The sequence below is a fragment of the Dioscorea cayenensis genome, chromosome 3 (genome assembly GCF_009730915.1).
Source record: "Dioscorea cayenensis subsp. rotundata cultivar TDr96_F1 chromosome 3, TDr96_F1_v2_PseudoChromosome.rev07_lg8_w22 25.fasta, whole genome shotgun sequence".
NCBI lineage: Eukaryota > Viridiplantae > Streptophyta > Magnoliopsida > Dioscoreales > Dioscoreaceae > Dioscorea > Dioscorea cayenensis.
Window position 1 is genome coordinate 14,404,040 of NC_052473.1, and position 21,854 is coordinate 14,425,893.

General features: G+C 32.4%; 1 pseudogene; it reads right to left on the reverse strand.

The window, feature by feature from the left end:
- Positions 1-11,511: 11,511 nt before the first annotated feature.
- On the reverse strand, positions 11,512-13,482 carry LOC120283633 (annotated as a pseudogene).
- Positions 13,483-21,854: the final 8,372 nt, after the last annotated feature.

The following is a 21,854-nucleotide window of genomic DNA, read 5'->3' on the forward strand; positions in this document are numbered from 1 at the left end:
AAAACTAGTGGCGGTATTAAGAATCAAATTTCTTAATTACCTACAGTATTAGGTCAGGTATCCTTTTAGGTATGGAAAGTATCCACATAATTTTGTATGGCGATAGCAACTTGAGTTTCTTAAATTTGGTACTTGGGCTTGTTAGAACAATAATAATATATGTTTAAAGTATTTGGGACTATCAATAGAAGAAAGAGTAATTAGACCAAGTAGATCTAAAGGAGTCATATGATTGGTTGTGCTAGAATCAATCAACCAAGTGGTCTAAAGGTTTCCTGAACTGAGAGTTTGTGCTGAGCAGGAAGATTGTAAACTTTTAGACAAACAAAATTGGTGAAGTTGATTCAACAAAAATGTTTGGACTTCTTGTTCAGGCACCTTAACAAGTAAAGAAGATATGTGTTGATTATGGATATATTGAACAAGGCCTTAGTAGAAAATCCCTGGGTACGTTTGTTATTGTGGGCTAGCTAAATTTAGACTGAGAAGACTGATGTGGAACATATCCTACTTTTGGGCGTGACAATGATCTCGAATACAACCATACGCTGTAAGTTGTGAACAAAACGTCTTCCAATGCCTTTTCTCATGGCAATAACTACACTTATCTAAAGTGATTTTAGACATTGGTCAATGTAATTAAAAGCACTAGGCGCCTTTAAGGCGCTAAGACTTTTTATTGCCTGAGGCGAGAAGTGCCCTTAAGGTGCTAAGACTATTTATTGCCTGAGGTGAGAGACGCCACGAAAGGCGCATGCCTGAGCGAAGTAAAGCGCTAGTTAAGAAATAACTTATATATATGCATAATTTTTTGAATATTTAAAGTCAAGCAAAGCAAAACGTAAAGTCAAACAAAGCATAATATAAAGTCAAGCGAAACACTTCCTAAATGTCTAGAACTACTCAAGTTTTTAGAGTGCAAATTCTATCTTCATAAGTTATATAATTCTATAATATCATCGTCCTCATCATCTAAACAAGCTTCAACTCCACTAGATTTAGAGTGCAACTTTTGTTGCCTCTTCAATTTTCTCTAATTAATTAATTAATCTCTTAATTTACTCATTATTTTTTAAAAAATAACAGTTGTTAACTTAAATCACATAGTTTTTCTCCCTTAAATTTATTTTATTCCTTATTAGTAAGTGCGCATTTTTGAAATCACCTAGTTTTTCTCCCCTAAATTTAGTTCCCTCGTTAGTAGGTGTGCCTTTCTAAATTATCTAGTTTCTCACCTAAATTTATTTCCTTCCTTATAAGTAGGTGTGCTTTTTTTAAAATCACCTAGTTTTTCTCTTAAATTTATTTTCTTCCTTATTAGTAAGTGTACTTTTTTAAAATCCCAATTAACACTAATTGAAAGCATTAGGGGGCGTTTGGATTGGGTTATTAATCCCCGGGAATGGAAATAGAAACATACTTCAAGACCAATACCCGTTTGTATAAGCACAGGAATGGGAATAGAATCCCAAGTAGGAGGAATTGTGGGTTAGCTTCCATTACCCCTAAATTTGAGGGTAGTGGAGAGAAATTGAAGGCTATTGACTAATTTACCCACTCTCAGAATTGCTCCCACGATTTTTTTCTAAATTGTTTTTAGGGTAATGGAGAGGGCTAGCTTCTAAATTTTTTTTTTCTGTTGTTATAGGAATAAAGAAAATGTATTAGTTATAATAAGTAAAATTAGTAACAATACTTATGTAATCTATTTGTTGTACATATTTACTTATAAGAATTAAAATGAATAATAATATTTAAATTATTTAAAAATGAATAAGTTTGAGCCATTTTTTGTTTATTTTAAAAAGAACCAACACTAAATATTTATTTAGAATACTTAATTATAACAATTAAAATTAATAATAATTTATATGAATTATTTAATTAATACTTGATGATAATTTAAGTAAATAAGATATGCAAACCTTCTTACACTAAAAAATTATCATAAACAATATTTAAATACTATTTATTTACACTAAGGGCAAAAAAGTCATTTTACTACATTCTCTTCTTTTACTTTTTCCATTCCCAATGAATTGCACTTCCAACCAAACATAGTTTTTTATTCTAATTCCTATTGCCACCAATTCCCATTCCGCAAACCAAATGTCTTCTAAATATAGGGCTGATAGCCCAAAAAAAAAAAAAGCCACGCCTTTTTATGCTTGGGGTATGGCAAAAAGTGCTTACCTGGGCTCGCCTCATTAAAAGGGTTCCGCCTTGAGGGTGTTAAGGGGTCAAGGCCTTGCCTCATCTTGTTTGAGCGCATTTCTCGCTTTTAATAACATTGCATTGGTTTTGTTGTGAGTTTGAATTGAGCTTGTATTAGTTGTAGCAATGGAAGTATTTTGAGTTTACTAATGACAGAGATGGGAGTATTTCGAGTTTACTATTGATAGAGATGGGAGAAAGAGTCGAATGAGATTTTTCTGCAATAAATTTACTTATAGTTGCATCAATAATAGTACAGGGCGTGCAATGTAAGAGAGATCCCTAATTGACTCAAAATCTACTTCTAATGCCATTAACAATTGAGTCAAAAATTGTTTTTCTCTATATATGAGAAAAGAAGCTAGAATTGCTTGCAATTCAATAGGCTCCCTAAGCACTAATTGATCCCATGACATACTTAATTTCACATAAAAATTGTAAATAGAAGAATATCTTTGCGAACAGCTTGTACTTGTCCTTGGATTATTATGCATATATAAATTTGTTAGAAAATTCCATGCAGCTTTAGTAGCAGAAAATTTTAATAATTGAAAACCAATATTTTGAGTAATACCATTGTTGATCCATGTGATGATTTCTGCTTAGGATATGCCACTCCCAAAGGTGGTTTTTGTGATTAGGCAAACTTTTTACAGAATGGTAATGCTTCATGTTAAGAACATGCATAATTAAAAATCCATTTATATACTTCAACATTTTTTTTTAAAGAAAATCTATTATCATATAAGACCAATATGTGTATTTGGAGCCATCTAAACAAACAATAATTGCTTTAATTTCATCATGAAACTCCATGGCATAAACAAATCCTTCCAAAGAAGCTGCTACAGTCCAAACAGTCATGCTGTCATAGTAGAGCTTCTGCTTTAGTGTCACCCAAGATCCCTTTTCTTTCTTCACACCTGGCTCTTGATTCTTTGTTAATGCAATCCAAAACATATAAACAAACTATTGAAAGAAGGATATGATATTTGAATTAAAAGAATAGTCTTTCCCACCAAAATATAGTTGAGGTGTGAACTCTCTTTAAATAAGAATATCATTAGGGTTTTCTAAACTTAACTCAAAAGATATTAATAGTCAATATCCTTGTACTTTAAAAACATAATGTTATTGCTCTAACGAAATCCCTGAGATAAAAATTGTCAGGATGTCATATACTTGATATATGTTTTGCTGATATGAGTTAGAATGAATAACTATGATAGGGTGCTGTGGCCCCTTTTCATGGGCACTGCAGCGCCCTATTTTTATTCTCAAAAACACGATGAGAAGAGCTAGATTCCTAGGGCCTGCAGTGCTCATGGCTTTGAATTAGAGCTTTTGAGTAAGCTCTGATGTGGGCACAGTTTGTTCAACAAGTGCTGCAACACCTATTCCTTAGAGCTGCTGCCTCATATTCTCTGTTTTGATGCTTTACCATGCTCTCCATGATTCATCCTTTGTTATATCTTCCAAAGAAGACAAAGAAACACTAAATCAACACCCGAAGTTATGCAATTTTCACACAGACAATCATAGCACAAAAGCTATGGCCAAAACTATAAAAATGAACACCTAACCTGTTTGCAAGATAAGCTAATGAAATTTCATACTTGACCATGCAAAGAAACCCAAAAATTTATAAAATTTAATCAAAATAAATGCTCAAACCTATGCTAATATGGCTATATTTCGCTATGATTACATTGATAAGTCAGAGAAGCTGTCATTCCAAATGCTGGGTTCATGAATTTCTGGCTTTTTGAAAAAGAGATCTTTGAAGCCAACGCTGCAAATGCGAGCTTTAGAGATATGAGTTGGGAATTATGAAGTCAGTGTATCGAATGCTGGCTTCATAATTTCCCATAAAAATGTTTGTTTGAAATGTGGGCTCCATGAGGTTTCTCTTTTAAAAGGAAAAGGGTGGCTTAAACCTAGCATTTGAAGTCGGCTGTGTCAAACATGAGCTTCAGGGAGAAGGATGTGAAAAATTAAAACCCGTCATTTCAAGTATTCTCTTTATGAGGTTTGGAAAAATTAGAGATATGAAGCTGCCATTTGAAAGACTGGCTTTATGAGGTTTGAAGGTTATGAGATATGAAGTCAATGTTTGAAACACTGACTTCGTAAATCTTTGTACTTCGTGATGTCCCCTCACCCCAAGTTTGTTTTTGAACCCAGTCAAAAGCTGGATTTGGCGAATTGAGGACAAGGAATTATGCGCCGCCATTTGGAATACCAATAGTCTTCCATAAATGTCCTTGAGGCCTTCATAAGTTTTTTCCCAAAAAAAAAAAAAGTTATAAGCTTCAAGGATTCATGAATATAGAATTTTGAGGCCAGATTCATAGCAAGTGATACAGTAAAACACTTGGAATTGTTTATAAATTCAAAATTTGCACTTGAGCTCTATATAATGATAAAATAAAATCCTTAGAATTGTATATTAATTCAAATGATGCACTTGAGTTCTATATCAGTGCTATTAAAAGAGAAAAAGGCTCTCATGCGTGGCGAGGCCCTAGCGCCTCAACACTCTCTGGGCGGGGCACCTCCAACGAGGTAAGCCTAGGCAGACGCTTTTTACCGGGCGCCAGACATTAAAAAGGCGCGCCTATCTTTTTTTTTTTTTTTTTTAAGGCCTTATATTTAATGCTTTCAATTAGTGTTTATTAGAATTTTAAAAAGGCACACTTACTAATAAGGAATGAAATAAATTTAGGAGAGGAAAATTAGGTGGTTTTAAAAAGGCACACTTATTAATAAATAAAGAAATAAATTCAGAGTAGAAAAATTAGGAGATTTACATGCATAGTTGCTATTTTTTAAAACTAATGATTAAATTAAGAAATTAACTAATCAATTAGAGATAATTGAAGAGGTGGCAAAATTAGTATTTGCCATAAAAGTCACAACAAAAAAAAAATGTCGAAGATGGAACAAAGTTGGTGTTTTGGTGGAAGCAACAAAGGAAAAACACAAAAGGACTTCAACAAGCCAAATTCACAAGAAATCAAATCAAATAAAAAAGTTCACTTACTTGCTTTGATTTCTTGTTGAATTTGGCTTGTTGAAGTCCTTTTGTGTTTCCTTTGTCACATGCTTCCACCAAAACACCAACCTTGTTCTATCTTCATCTTTTTTTTTTTTTTGACTTTTATGGCAAGTGCTAATTTTGCCACTTCTTCAATTATCTCTAATTGATTAGTTAATTCCTTAATTTAATCAGTAGTTTTAAAAAATAGCAACTACATGTAAACCTCCTAATTTTTCTCCTCTAAATTTATTTCCTTATTTATTAATAAGTGTGCCTTTTTAAAACCACCTAATTTTCCAAGTTGAATGTACTTAACAATGTGAATAGTGTAAGTGATACAAGATAATAACAATAAAAGCAAAAGAAATGTCATTCACAATGACCCTAAGTCTTCTTCAATATGCAACAAGGTGTTGTAAAGTGTTTATCATCTTGTGTGACAACTAGTAGGATCTGGAAGTACAACATTGTCAATACTCGCAATAAATGTTGGTTGTGGTGAATAGTTGATAGGAACAAGAAGTATAATATTGCTAATACCCGCGAAGAAACTGGAGTTGGCAAAACTAAAATGATGAAACTACAATTAACAAGGGCTAAGAGTGGGAAGAATCAAGGCTGCGAGGGCTAAAATTCAGATATAAATAATCCTAGGATTGAGAGTTCACTGTAAAGAGGAGTGGAGAATATGCTAAGGTTCTATTAGGTTCAGGTAAATCATTTTGAAGGGCAATTGTCCTGAGATGCTTACCATTCTCTTTGAAGAAGTAGCAAGGTGTTTAGATTGGACTAATCCCCCTACTTTTGTGGTGGTTAAATGTTACATAAACTCTTTTGGTTTAGTGACAATTTAATCTGCCCTTAAGAAATCTTAATCAAAAATCTCAAGTTTGTTCTTAAGATGTCCAAGACCCAGGTTCACCTTTCAGCGCACCTGGGGTTTCTATGATTATGCAAATAGAAAGCTTTCATATTCACAAGCTGTGCAAGTGCAAATGATAAAACCAAATAAAAATGATGTACTATTAATTAGATAAGAGTCTGACAAAACACAAGAATAAGCATCCACTGCAACTTTGGGCTAATCCCAATCCTAAGGTAATGTTTTACACCTTCATGTCTGAGTTACAACAAAAGGGAGACATAAATCTAAGCATTGTTCATGCAACAACAAGATACAAGAAGGAAGGACTCCCTATTCTTCACACAAAGGACTGCTGCTTTGATCCACGCATTTCAGCCTTTTCTCCAGTGTTTATTTATTCTCTTTTCAGAGCCTTATATAGGTATTCCTCTTCTTCAGCCACCACCTCCTTTTCCTCTTGCCTTCTGTCCTATCAAAACTCTCTCTTTGATGCCTTTTATACTCAATGATGAAGCCTGGGTCTTAGTTGCCTTTACAGAAGACTCATGAAGCTGCCATTTGGAACATGACTTAGCAAGACACTGTCTTTCAAAACATTGGGTTTATTATTTGGGCCCAATTCAACCCCAAATCTTAAGGTGATAGGATGATATTCAATTATCATATATTCATCTTCCTATTCATATATACTAAATTAAGGTGTGGCAATTATTTAATCACTTGATAATTGTTACTCTATTTTAACTGGCCACATTGCAAACAATCAATCAATTGGGCTTTCATACCTTGTTAGATGCAAAGTAACTTGAGTAACAAATCAAAGATGAGGGTAATTCTTTGATAGATGTGAAGACTCAAAAGTAGTCTTCTACACAAACTAGAAGGTGTTGCACTCTTGTAAATAGAATAAAAGAATAAAGATTATCAACATAACCCTAAATGGCATTATTACCCTATTAAACTAAACAAGGGCTAACAAATAATAATTGACAACACAGAAATAACCATAAATTATTGAATTGCACAACTTAAACAGAAATGCTATATGATGATAATAGCAATAACCATGTAAGAATTAGACTATATATCTGTTATTGTGTTTTTGGCCCACGGAATAAATGTGATGGTCCAAAGATCCCTAATATTAGTAGTCCTTTGAAGAACCAACTTCATCTATGCATATTAAGAATGGCTAAAGGGATTGATAACTCTTATATTGGATTATAGGATTTTAATTCCCATACGTGTATATAAATAATTACCTACTTGCGCAAAGTTTGTTTTAAAAACTTGGATGAATTCCAAATATTTATTTGAAAAAATTAAGTTAAATGCTCTTTTATGAATATTTGATCAATTGGCTGATGAAGCTAGTGTTCATGATATAAAGTATAGTGCAAAATATTAAGCTTAAATAGAAAATACGTTGATATAGCATGCTTCCATTATAATTGATGTCTTAAAGAGAGGACTGTGAAGCATTTTATCTGAAATGATGAGAAGTACTTGTAAGCATAGTGATATGTAATCTCACATAGAGACAATTTGCTAGAATGTGCAATGCTCCTACGAAAATCAACTGTAAATATAGGTTAGTCTGTCAATACAGTTCCAGAGGTTTTTATTGGATTTGACATAATCATTATCTGAGTGTGGATTTTATATTAACGTGATTTGAAAGCTTGATCCATCCTAGGTACTATGGATACATATAAGGCTTGCAGATTTTTTATAACTGGAAATATCAGAATTTTTGGGTATTAGAAATTATAAATATTATATAGTTATTTAATAAGCTTGAGAAACAAAGAAATATGGGGAGAAAACTGACAAACAAGATAATTTATTTGGAGACTGTTGTCTCCTCCATAAGCTGATTTTTAGGGTTGCCAGAAACTATGCAAAGATATTCAAAGCGTTAATTTATCAAACAACAAAAAATGTTAATCAATCATCATCAATTATAGCATATAGATACAATTTAGATTCTGAAAGCATGATATAATCCTAAAATATATTATTTAAACCCTGTTTATCCGCATTTGGTTGCATTATCAACTGTCTAATCATGTGTTCTGTGCGTGGTTGATTGATGATTGCCTCAGCATGTCATTGCAAGTGTAATTCATGCGGTTTAATTTTGATCAACATTTGTCAGGGCAACACCAATTGTCCTTCTTCATGGATATAATTAACCTATAGTATCTATCTTGAATAATTGATAGGTTGCTTTGTTACCCGTGTTTTGTGCAGTTCCATTGTAGAATTGAAAAGTTATCTTTTGTGCAATCATTTTAGGTAACAGCTATTACATGACTTACCAAAGCTATATGGTGGCTAGGATTTTAGAATTATGAATTGATTGGTGTTTACTAGTTCCAACCTTGTTTCTCCGTTCTGTTGAGCTTGTACCTCAGAGATGGGGCATATGGTTTGATAATCAGCTTCTAGAGACTGAGGATTCTCAAAAGAATGCTTTCTGCTTTTTGAAATGGTGCATTTTCATGAGATTTATACTGCAGAGCACCTTGTTGTACAGCTGTATCACTGAACTTTATTCTTCAATTATTTCCTATTATGTTTATTTTGTAATATTCTCTTGGTGGGCATCCTAATTGGTTGTCCTTGCAAAGTCTGAAGGCTGATGTTGAAGCTGGCCTAGCTGACAATGAGTCCCACTTTGGGACCAGATACTTGGTTGGCAGGGACTACATGTTAATAACCTTTTATTACTACTGTTCATGTGGCTTTAGGCATTCAATGGTTTACATGACAAATTTTGTATTCGAAGTCTTGCTTATAACAATCTGTTTGAATTCTTATGTTTACTTTGTTCATCTTTTTTGTTCTTTGGTTTTTTTTAAACAACTTTGGCTTAAGTTACATGATGTCCTCATAGCAATCAATCATGCTTTTTTTTTTTTCTCTTATTGATGTTTGGTTGCAGAATATTTTCTCTTATGGCTGGTTACTCTTCTTGGATGTGGTCAATTAGTAAGGTTTGGTGATATCCAAACTTCCTTAATAATTTAGTTGTCTTGCTTAGGTTCATTAGGATATGTTTTACATAATGTGCTATATATTTTTCTTGAAAATAGATAAAGGTAAGTGGAGTGAATGAGGTGAGAAGGGTTTTCTTGTAAGAAGTTGGGTTTAAGAGAAGACGGGTTTCTCTTGTTCTCTTTGGTGATTTTACATATCCAAGGAGTATTAATCAATCTTGTTGGTGTTACTAAGAAATTAGATGCCATCAATAAGATTATGTTCCCAAAAGTTCATAAGGAAGTTATTAATATCTTCATAAACCCTTATAATCTTCTTATCATTGGTAGTGAATGTCGGTTTTGGCATACTGATGGATGTAAGCTGAGAGTTGCGTAAACCACGTGTATCTGTCTTATTGTTGTATTACAGTTACTTGTCTCTATTCTTTTTCTTCAATATATTTATGGTGAATCTTGAATATGGGTGTGTTTGCTAGTATCTATCACTATGAAGTTTGACTGTTAGTTTGCCAGTGTTGACCAGACTGAATGTTGCAATACATAGGACATATATGCTCTGACTTGAAACACACCTCTTGCATTCCGTTTCCAAGTAAAATTTTTTGCAGGTTTGCAGAGGTCTATTAGTGTCTGCAACTTTGCCATTTGCAAGTCTACAAAGATTTCCTGTTGACTGATCCAGGCTTGAATTTCCTTGTCTGTGACAATAGTTACCATTTTGTGTCAATTATGCCAATGTGCAATACTAGATTGGTTTGCCTTTTGAATTGATTTCTACAGGGAAATTGAAGACAAAAAATGTTCCTGATGATCATTGACATGTCCAGAGGTTCATGTGCTTGCCATTGTCCTCATGACCTCTCATTCAAAAGACAATGATCCAGTTATTTGACCTGACTTTTGGAGCTTTCCACATTATCAAAATGGTTTCTGCACACTTCAGCATTTAGGGTGGATGTCACTGAGTGCTGCTAATTCTTTTAATTCTTTTCTCCAATAAGGTATTATTTCATCTTTGCAGCCTTTTTCTGTTTTTTCCTTCCATTTTGTTGACACCTTGATGCTTAAGCCCCACATAACCATTGTTGTCTTTATTTATTTATTCCTATGAATTTAAGTGACAACCTTAGACCTTCCCTTTTATGTTAAACACATTCATGTGTTTTTAAGTATTTTGTTTTTCCAGTTTCTTTGTTTCTCTTTCTTTCTTTTATGATTCCTTATGTACAAATCATACATATATATATATATATATATGTATAAACAATTACATGCTCTGTTTTGATCTTCAGTTTAGACTAATTTTCAACCTTTTTTTGGTTATTTATGAAATCATCAGTACAAACTGGAGATTAAGAAGGCACTGTAGTACTTGAAAGAAGGGAAAACTAGAAGTTGCTTTCAGAGATCTAGAGGGGGGTAGATTGCAGCACAAACAAATTTCTGTGCATCATGACATATAAAAAAACAAGTCACATGTGATGAGTCAGATAGAGAGATGGGCTTCTTGACATGACCCCTAAATAACTGTCTGGCTTCTGTCAATATATATATATATATATATATATATTGCATTTGAAAATTATTAACCATAACATTTCTTCTGGATCTTAGGTTTTACTTGCGTGTGTTTTTTTGTTTTGTCGATCAGCCGTGTCGTTGAAGATTCGTGTTATTCAGGGGTTGAACAGATTGCTGTTTTTTTCTTATTTGTTGGTTACTCATATTCAGGCAAGTTTTTCTTTTTCACAAAATGGATAGAGAGCATTATTTTTATTATTTAGCATGTGAGGAGGAATTCAACTTTACTAACTTTTTTTTTCACATAGTTAAATTCTTTGTTACAATTATCGCTTATAAACACATTAAATTTTTCAGTATTTTTCATTCGAAAGAAGTTTCATTTTGATGTGTGAAATCAAAATTTGTTAACGATGAATGCTGATATAAAACAACCGCATTTGGTTTGAAGATTGCAGAAATAATCTTCGCTCTATGTAAAAACAAATATATATATATATATATATATATGGTTTTAATTTTTATTCAAAATAAAAAAAAAATAGATATAGTTTAGACTTCTCACCGAAATAAAAAATTTTTGTTTGCAAAAAAATAAAATGAAAATTTGGTCATATCTAATGAATCAAAAGTGCATTTATATGTTCATAAACATATGCACCCTACCCAACTTAACCAATACAAAACAAACATAAACTATCATGGTGATTCTAATGCACTCAATACTTGCAACATATATTTACTATGAGAAACCCATATATATATATCTATATATATAAAGTCTATAATGGCTTGTAATTACTACAAAGGCAGAAGTAAGTTTACATAAGATGGTGATGCATGAGACTTGATTTTTTTAGAAAAAGAAAAAGAAGTCAAACAAAGAGCAAAGAAAGTTCTCATACTAGTAAAAATCTAGTTACTAGTACTACTACAACAACAAACAACTTCTTCATAATTAAGCTCAAAACCCTTCACTTGGTTTAGTAATATTATTAAGGTAATAAGGGGATATTGAGCTACTACTCTCCCCACCCATTTCCAATGGCCCTTCATGTCCATACTCCTCCATCTCCTCCTTCACCATCCTCTCCATCCCCATCAGCTCCAATTGCGCCGGCCTCGTCCCGGGCATGATCATCGCCCCTTCGTAGTATCCTCCCGACGACGAAGGTGATGTCCCCATCCCCGCCCCCGGTCCAGCTCCCACCGATGGAAGCTTCGACAAAAGCGCCTCTAAACTACTCATGGATGGAGTTATCCTCATTTGAGAAGAAACACTATAATGTTCATACATTTCCATTGGAGGTGCTATTGCTTGTGCTCCATGAAATGCCCAGTTATGTTCTTGTCCATCCATTTTGATTGGGAATGCAGTTGATGATGGATGTGGTAGTAACACTCCTGGGATGCTTTCTAAGTAGCTAAACTTTCTTCCTTAGTAGTACTACAAAGCTTAAGTCCTCCACCACCTACATCATCATCATTCATCATTCATCATTCATCAATCATCAATCATCATCATCATCAATCACAAACTTAATTACTTCACTACTCCCATGCATGGCTAGCTTCTCTCATGCACGTGTGTTTGCTTCCCATGCATGCATGCATTCATTCACATGTCTGTGTCTGTAATATTGTTTCTAGAAAAAGAGAGAGAGAGAAAGAGAGACCTTGTTGATGGCTCCTAATTGGACAACACCTTCTCTTACTGCAACAAGAGCAATGGTCTGCATGATGAAATAATTAAGAGTTTAATTTGTAAAAAGAGAGTATGTAATATTATTTATTATAATTAGGGAAGTACAAATGATTAATCTAAACCTTGATTCCAGATTGGAATTGAGCTTCCCATGTCCTTGGTTGCTGAAAATAACAAATGACAAGACTTAATTTCTTATCTTAAAGAGTTCAATAAATACAAGTTGATAATTAAATATAAAAAAAAGAAAGCAAAGTAATAGTACTCACTGAATCAGCAGGGTTATTCCATGCAGAAAGGAAATTTATTTCATGATCTTGTGGTTCTTTGAACACCCATTTATGACTATGATCTGCTGCTACTTTCCCTATCAAACTGCCCATAAATCATCATCAATAAATCTATGTTTGTCTTTCTTTTTATAAACAGAAAAAAAAAATTAAAAAAAGAAAAAAAGAAACTGATCATGATTTTGCAATAATTAATGTTTTTTTTTCTAAGTACCCTTCACCATAGCTGTAGATCTCATGAGACATCTTGAAGAAAAGCTCAGGTTGCAATCCCTTCATTTGCATCCCTTCATTTGTTTGCTCCCCACAATTAGAAGCTGCAAAGTTGCAGAAACCATCTTCCCAAACCAATATCCTACAAATGATCTCCAATCATCAAAAACCCAAAAAAATAAAAACAATCCTTAATTTCCCACAAACCACAAACAACAACAAGAACAACAACAACAGCTCTCACCAGTTCCTCCTGTTTCCTCTAGCCCTATCATAAGCTCCTCCTTGTAGATCCCATCTAGTCAAATCAAAACTTCAGTAATTTTAGAAAACAAACACATCAGAGAATTTAAATTTAGGAAGATGAGATGGAATAAAAATTCTCACTTGGGTGGTGGGTAGTTCCTTGGGAAGAATCCTCCAAAAGACAGCATAAACCCACTGAGAGTTTTCATGTATGCACAAGCTCCTCAAAGTGTGCTGAAGTAGATGAGTTACTGCCAAAGGGTTCAGCTGCTCTTCCATCACCACTACTACACAACCAAACCTTATTCCTAGCTCCCTTGATAAAAACCTCTTACCCAAATATATATACCTCTCTCTCTCTCTCTCTTTTTCACTCTATATAAATGAATAGAGATCATCACACTTGTACAATATAGTAATAAAAGAATAAGAATGAACTAAAGAGGTGAAGGTAATTTTTATTTATTATTTTTTTATCAACATTATTATTATTATTATTATTATTATTATTATTATTACCAAAGTGATGAAAACAAAAGAAAGAGAGGGAGAGAGAGAGAGTGTGTGTGTTTTGGATCCAAGAGGCCCCCACCTTTTTCAAAACTATTCATCATTAGACTTTTTTTCCAACCTGCCATCATCCCTTATTATTGAGCAAAGAGCAAAGAGCAAGAGCACAGCGCTGCTGGCAAACAGTTCTACACCACAAAATTAGGTACCTCATTCTAATGGATTCCCACCATCTCATCTCATCTCATCTCTCTCTCTCTCTCTCTCTCTCTCTCTCATGTTCTGACACTTTGAAATTTTGCACTCGTTTTTAGTCATTCCACTTTGTAGATGAATCAAAGTACTTATTGAATGACCATGTCTCTCTCTTCTTTTTTTTCTTTAATCTCCACCGACCTACTTTGATAAATTCATAGCCATGATTTAAATGCAAGAGGTTATTTAGATCAAAATGATTTCTTCTTTCATTATTATGCCTGAACACAATGTGCGGCTTCTTTGATTGCTATAAATCAGCTCAATTTCATCAGTTTTTTTTTATTTTTTAGGCTTTAAAAATGTTTTTTTTTCTTCTTATTTCCTCGCTTCAATAGAATTACATCGATGAGCCAACGCACTATTCGATCTATGCGTATCGAGTCCTCGCAGTAGGGGTGTTTCGCGCCGAATGTCGGCGTTCTCCCCGAGTTCGATTCCCATCTCGCAGCTGAGTGAGAGCGATTCGGTGGTGAAGACTGCTCCCCACGTGTTTGTCTGCGGGTTTCGTGACGATGTCGCTTTTCTAAAAAATAAAAAATACATCAGTAACAATTTTAAATATAACATTTATATATATTTAAAAAAAACATAAGATCATTTCCTCTCTTAAAAGGAAATTATGGTTTTTGCTGCAATTACAATTACATATTGTTAAATAATCTATATTTTCTTTTGAAAAATTAAAATTAAAGAGTTATTAATATTTTCTAAATAAACAAAAAATAAAATTAATATGATGTATAAATTTGGTTTTGTTACTCGTAGAAAATAATTGAGTAGTAAGAAATTTAACTTTTATATGAAAATTGAGGGTTCAACTCTTTCTCAATATAATATATAATTGAGACCTAATAATAAAGAGTAATACACATAGACTCATCCATATTGTCAAATAATAATAATAATAATAATAATGGCTATTCAAAAGTTTGATTTTAGGAAACGGAAAATGTTTACTTGATGATAAGAAGTCTATAGTTCACATAAGGACAAAGAAAGGATTGCCATGTATTACAACATTGAGCACAATGTTCATGTGACTAAAAAAATGCAATAAACTTGAGCCAATTGAGATAACCCTTCCTTTTTGGCAATTACTTTGCAATAATCTATTCATATTTTGTATTCCATTCAATTCTTAACATCATGATTATTTTTATCAATCTTCTTTGGCTTTTAGGCATATATATTGACTAAAGTTTAATACAAATAATTATATTAATTATTTATTTAGGACAAGCATGTATAAAAGAAATTGACTTATTCTTGCGTATGTATATATATAAACAGAAATTTATCAAACATAAACATGTGATATACATATATTGAGATTTATATAAATTCATATGACAAATTAAAGAACCACACTCATATATATATATATATATATATATATAAACCTCCTCGTGGGCAATATCTAAGTTTCCATGCAGCTAAAAATGTTGACCTTGACATAAAAGTAGGCAACCTAAACTTTTGTTTCTTTGACTTATAGACATGTAAATCGTTGATCATAACCCCAAAACCTTCCCCCCAACGTTACGGAAAGGAAATAAATTAATTAGTCCTTAGACTAATGTTTCATTTGAGTCTATTTGATAATATTTAGGCATTTGGAATCCATTTATATAAATCCCTCGTCATTGAATAAATATATATCCCTGTTTGTCAATTTGTTATAACATTAAAAAATATATATTCACATATATATATATATATATATATAGTTGTCAACTTAACGAAATTATTAAAATAATATTATCTATTTAAAGAAAGATTGAAGGACGTTAGATGAGAAAAAGAGACAGTGGAGAGAACTTGAGCCTCTTAACTCTTGGTTGTGTGGTTGTAACTAAAACTGATTTATCAGTTTTTTATGTACTTAATTAATGATAAATGAAAATTGAAAGGCCTGGTCAATTATTGGTTTGTACTTTAATAAAAAAATTAGCATTAATTTTTCTTTTTATAAAGTTAAAAGAAAATCAACTTACTTTAATGAACATTTAGTGGTGTTTTGTTGGGTTTGAGATATATTAGTTTGGAATTTGTTTTAAAAAAAAATATTTGAAGTTTGACAAAATTTAGATTTGATAAATACTAATTAAAATAAAATTTTTAAAATTAAATAATTATTGAAAACAAAAGAGAAAGGATATATAACAAAAACTTCTTGGTAATTTCTAGTTCCTTTTGTTTCATCTTTACACGTACAAAAATGAGAGAGTATTTATAGCTATTCATGAGATAAATGGACGGTTAAGATTAATTTAATCCAACTGTTTAAAATGAATTGATTGGTGAAATAGTAAAAACATGGGTGGCTACTACAATAACAATTGTTGAACATGGGCGGCTGCTATAGTAGTGTCGGTTGCTACAGTAGACATCCATAAAATTTTATAATTGTTCATAATAATAATATTCTATTTGATGAAATATGAGTGTCGGTTGATATAAATAACCTAATAGCTTGAATTGATCAAACGAAAGACCAATATGTATACATATATATATATATATATTGAATTAAATTGATATATATATATATATATATATATATGGGACCATTAGATCCTTTAGTATGGCTTTTTGTCAAAGAACAACTATATTTCAAAGAAATAATCAATTATACAAATTATGATACAATGTTAATTAAATGTAAGCCACATATGCTTCATGGGTTTATTAATTGAACCCAAAATAATAACCTACTTGGATGAGAAACCTAAATTTAAAATTTATATCCATATTTATTAATTTAATTGATGTGAGATTATTGATCATTACTCGATCTAATAATATAGAACATATTATTTATTGTTGAACATCAATTTTCTTAAAGTAATTAATATATGATTAAGAGTTTTCTTTTCCAAATTTAGACAAGCATAAGTTTTAAACAAAGATGGGTAGTAGTATTAAAGTTAAGGTGTTTATTAATTACATGCTCATAGTTTATTGCAAAAAATAAATACCATTTCTATTTTTCCTTAGCCAATTTATATGTACTGAAATGTTCTTCATTTATCAAATAACTTAAAAATTTTCAATTATTTTTGAAAATTTTGTTATTTATGACCTACCTAGTTTTTGTTGTATATCTTAATTTATTATATTAGAGCCATCATTAAAATCAAATGCATATTTCATATGTTAGCTCCATCAGAAGGTAAATCACACAAATAGTCGCTAAATTATTGTGCTATTCTTATTTTGGTCATGCAAGTACAAAAAATTCTATTTTAATTACTCAATTTTGTTTTGTTTCTAATTAAGTCACCAATGAAAACGCCGTTAATGGCATACTGATGTGGCAAGCCACATCAGTAAGACTATGAGCTCCACGTGCCTAAACCCTGCTCTCCACTTTCAATTTCCTTTCTCATCAATGTTTAAACCCATTTGATTTCCGGTGAAAGCTTCAAAACCCTAGTTCCTATTTCCTCTCTGGTGTCTGGCAAGGGAGTGAGCAATCACCAACCGGGACTATCGTTGAAATTGTGATAAGTAAATGAGGGACTTATCACAAGTTGAAAGTATGACCCAAAGAAAAGAAAAGTATCTCAATATGATGGAAATGCTCAGCTACAAAACAAGTAAGATTTATCCAAGGATGCACATGAACAAAAGGACCGCTCCGTTGCGCATGTTGTGGCAATATTAAATAGGCTTAGCTTTTGGAACTAGACTTGCAAAGTGTTTTCTTCTTTCTTGTTTGACTTTGAGAGGAATCGCATGTGAATCGGGGTTTTTGTTAACTTGTTGGATACAAAACATGTCAAGCTGCTAATTTTGTACAGTAACTTGGGATTTGAATGTGATTCTATTTTGTTATCAATGCAAATACCTATTTAACTATCAAAACTCTGTGTTGTATGATTGTGTATTGTGAATGGCATTTGTTATACATAATTAGTAGTTTATAACATTGATGTAATCTCTTATCTGCACATATCTATTTTACTAAAAAAAACACAACAATTGATGTATTGAATTTGCAATCAATTTTAAAAAAAACATTGAATATGTAATCTCTTATCTGCACAAATTTATCATTGTATAGAACTTGAATGTTCTAAACTATTTCATACATGTAGAAATACAACTTTACAAGGGAAATTGAATCTACAATCATAACAAAAACTTGAAAAAAAAATTAAGTGAGAATATAGTACTATTATAGAAAGCTATTTCCCAATTAATACCATATGTATGCTAATATAAGGACACTATGCTGATCTTAACTTTGAATTGCCCACGAGATCACGCTTTACGCCACCATTCAGACCTACACAACCAACGTTTCCATCACAGTCTTGGCTGGTGATTGCTCACTCTGACACTAGAGATGAAGTAGGAACTAGGGTTTCAAAGTTTTCACTTGAAACCAAAGAGACTTTGAACACTGATGAGAAAAAAAAGGGAAAGCAGAGAGCAGAGTTTATGCATGTGGAGCTCAGGGTTTTGTTGACATGGCAAGCTGCTTATGACGTGGCTTGCTATGCCAGTAAATCATTAACAGTGTTGTCGTTGGTGATTTGATTGGAAGCAAAACAAAAGTTGAGTGATCAAAATAATTTGTTTTTATAATTGAATAACTAAAATAGGAATAACCCACTAGTTTAGTGACTATTTGTGTCATTTACCTTTAAAACCAAATGCATCTTTCATATGTTAGCTCCCTTTATATATATATATATACACACACAAACATATATAAAAAAATAATATATAATACTTTCTTCTTCTCAATTGTCAAGCAAACTACCGCAAAATCACCAACATACATACTTTAAAAAAACAAAATATTTAATTATTTCAATCATTTTAACCTACTTGGATGAGGAGAGAGAGCAAAGTTTTCATTGTAAATATTTCAAAATAAATAAAATAAATAAAATACTACTCAGAAAACACCTAAATGGGATATGGACAATTAATCAATATGGATATATATATATATATATATAAAACCTAAATCCTAATGCATTATATATATATATATATATATAATCTCATGAGTAGCTCGGTTCAATAACTTAACCAGTTAACCCACGTATAACCTTTTTTATTGGGATAATTAATCACCCATAACATCAAATATATATTAATGTACGCTTTACCTCTTATTATTCCTACCCCACTTCCACTGCACCATTACATGTACTAGAGATCCAAGCAAACACCATGATTTTGACGAGATACTAATAAGGAAAAAAAGAAAAAAATAAGTAAATAAATATATTAAAATGCAAAATAGGAAATACATACAAAGGGGGCTACATGGCTACCTAGTATGGATTAATAGACCTACATCTAAACAAAAGGAATTTATGTTCATATGTCTTTATCTAGAGCAGGGAACACCACCGTGTCTTGTCCATTTCTAAATAAAAGCCTTCATTAATTCCACTCCTTGCCATCTCTGAGAACAAAACATGCATATCATCAACCAAGAACCAATAGATTTGATTCAACATATATATACATAGAGTAACCCATCAATATATATATGAAATTAAGCTTAAGCTAGCACTTGCATGTGCATGAGAATCAACAAACATGCATGCATGCATGCAAAAGCAAATATATACATCACGTACTTATGTACGTATCTGCATGAGAATGAAACATGCATGAATATATCTACGTATACCTACAACATGCAGTGTATATATATGTATATATATTTAAAAATGGGGGAAAAAAGAAATAGATGAATGAGGGAAAAGAAGGAAGAAAGAAAGAAAGAAAGATGCTCTGAGCCATTGGAAATGGAGCAGAGTAGGCTGTCCCCCCCTGGGATTGCATGATGACCAAGGAGGTGATTTCAGAGATATCATAGCACAGCTTTCATATCTCTTTAATTTCATCCACACTGACATGGGAAAGCAAAGACCAAGGCAAAGGACCTAGTTGATCTCTTTGACCATTTCATCATCATCATCATATATCACAAGCTAAATGGATGCACTATCATTGTTCCCCTCTTCTTATAAATGAGAAGGCTTGTTACTATTCACCAAAAAGCAAAGCAAGTGTTTGGCCATGACAGGGACAAGTTCACTTTTTTATCCTCCTTACATTTAACTCTTGTGCTTGTCTTTCTCTTGTAAATAGACCAGGAGAGAGAAGCTGAGAAAGTGAGTTTTGGTGTTAATTGCTTTTGATGCCACCCCACCATGCATCTCTTTTAGCTCCTCACACAAGAAGAAAATTTTCATCTTTTATCTTTCATCTTTCATCTTTCATCTCATCTTTCATCTTGTGAGAGTGACTTGTGCTTGGCTAAAGAAGCATAGGAAGAAGCATGGCGTTGGTACTCATGCCTTTATATATTCAAAAGTTTCATATATGATCAAGTATGGCAACAAGGGATGGAAACAAACACTCAACCCATCCCTTTGCTTTTAAATATTAAAAAAACAACAAGTGGACTAGATAGATACTAATAAAAATATAGCTTCATTCATGCATAGGTTGAAATCAAATTCCCAGACAAGGGAACAAGAGCAAAACAATAATTTAAGAAGAAATCAACATCTTTTTTGTTGAATGTTGTTGCATGCACAAGAAGAGAGATGAATTGGAGTAGAGTTTTGGTCAATGGTTTCTTACCGAGGTTTGGGAAAACAGATAGTCCAAAGGCATCACGTGAAGGCTTTTGCTTGTCACAATCTTAGCACCCTAAAAACTTTATGTACTCCCCCTCCTTGAAAAGATGGTGATACCCTTTCCCTGCCTTTGTGCAGTAAAACACAGGAGCTTTCTTTAGGAGCTTCATGACTTCACAACCTTTTCCTCTTTCTTTTCTCATCCACATCCAACATGTGTTTTTCATAAAGAACAATAATGATCTTGTTCTTTGTAGGCTTTATAGGGTAATATACTTCAAGGAGTACTTGAAATGAAAGATCAAGTTTTTAAGTTAAACATTTGATCATTATTCATGTTTTCATTAATTAATTTACTCATCTTGTTTTCTTCTTTGCAACCAGACACAACCTAATTAAATTTAATACTCTGAGCCTTTAAAAACAGATGAATATACAAAAAATTTATTTCTGATGTTTCAGTGAATCATCCCACTGATGCAAAATCATCTGAATTTCTTGAATGGATCTGCTACACTAAATTAAGTACCAAAAGATTCATCAGTAATGAAGAAGTCATGACTTGGCATTGAGATAGATAGCTTATCTCTGACATGTCTGAGATTGCATCCATAATGAAGCATTGAAAGGACTAAAGCATCACTGCACTTGTGCAGCTCCTAGGAGAGAGTCTCATTAGATTTTCTTTGATTGATATGACTGTGTCTCATGACTTCCTTGGAATCAACAGCTATATATATATATATATATATATTTATAAATCACTCTTTGCAGCTGCACTTCACAGGTAATTAACTTTTAACTAGTTATCTAAAGCTTTGATTGGCCAGGACTTATCCTCAACTTGTTTGGTACTTACATGACATTTACTTGTCAGCATCTGACCTGATCCTCTTATTCTTCATCTTTGATAGTCTCTTGTTAGGAAAACATGCATGCATGCATGCCTAATAACAACCAACATATATGGATATGTTTTAGTGATAATGATATAGTTTAAGGAATAAACCCTAATACAATCTTTAATTCATAAACAAAGAAAAGTTTTTCTAGATTTTTCTTGGCCCATTGAAAGGGAATATGAATAGATTGTTATACATATATAATTAGAGTTGGTCTAAGGACATGTGATCAGCACCACCCCACTGCCTTCCAAAGTGATAACAGTCCTATAAACTTTGCCCATTGACAATGAACACAAGTTGCCTGCATTAAAGGTTGAAAGGGTTTCTCATGCTCCCTCATCCTCCACAACATGCATTTGTCTACATATCCTTTAATGTTGCACAACATAAAGAAAGAATAACAGATGAAAATGAAGCAATGAAGAGCAAGAAAATATAATAATGTGTTAAAATTAATCAAAATAT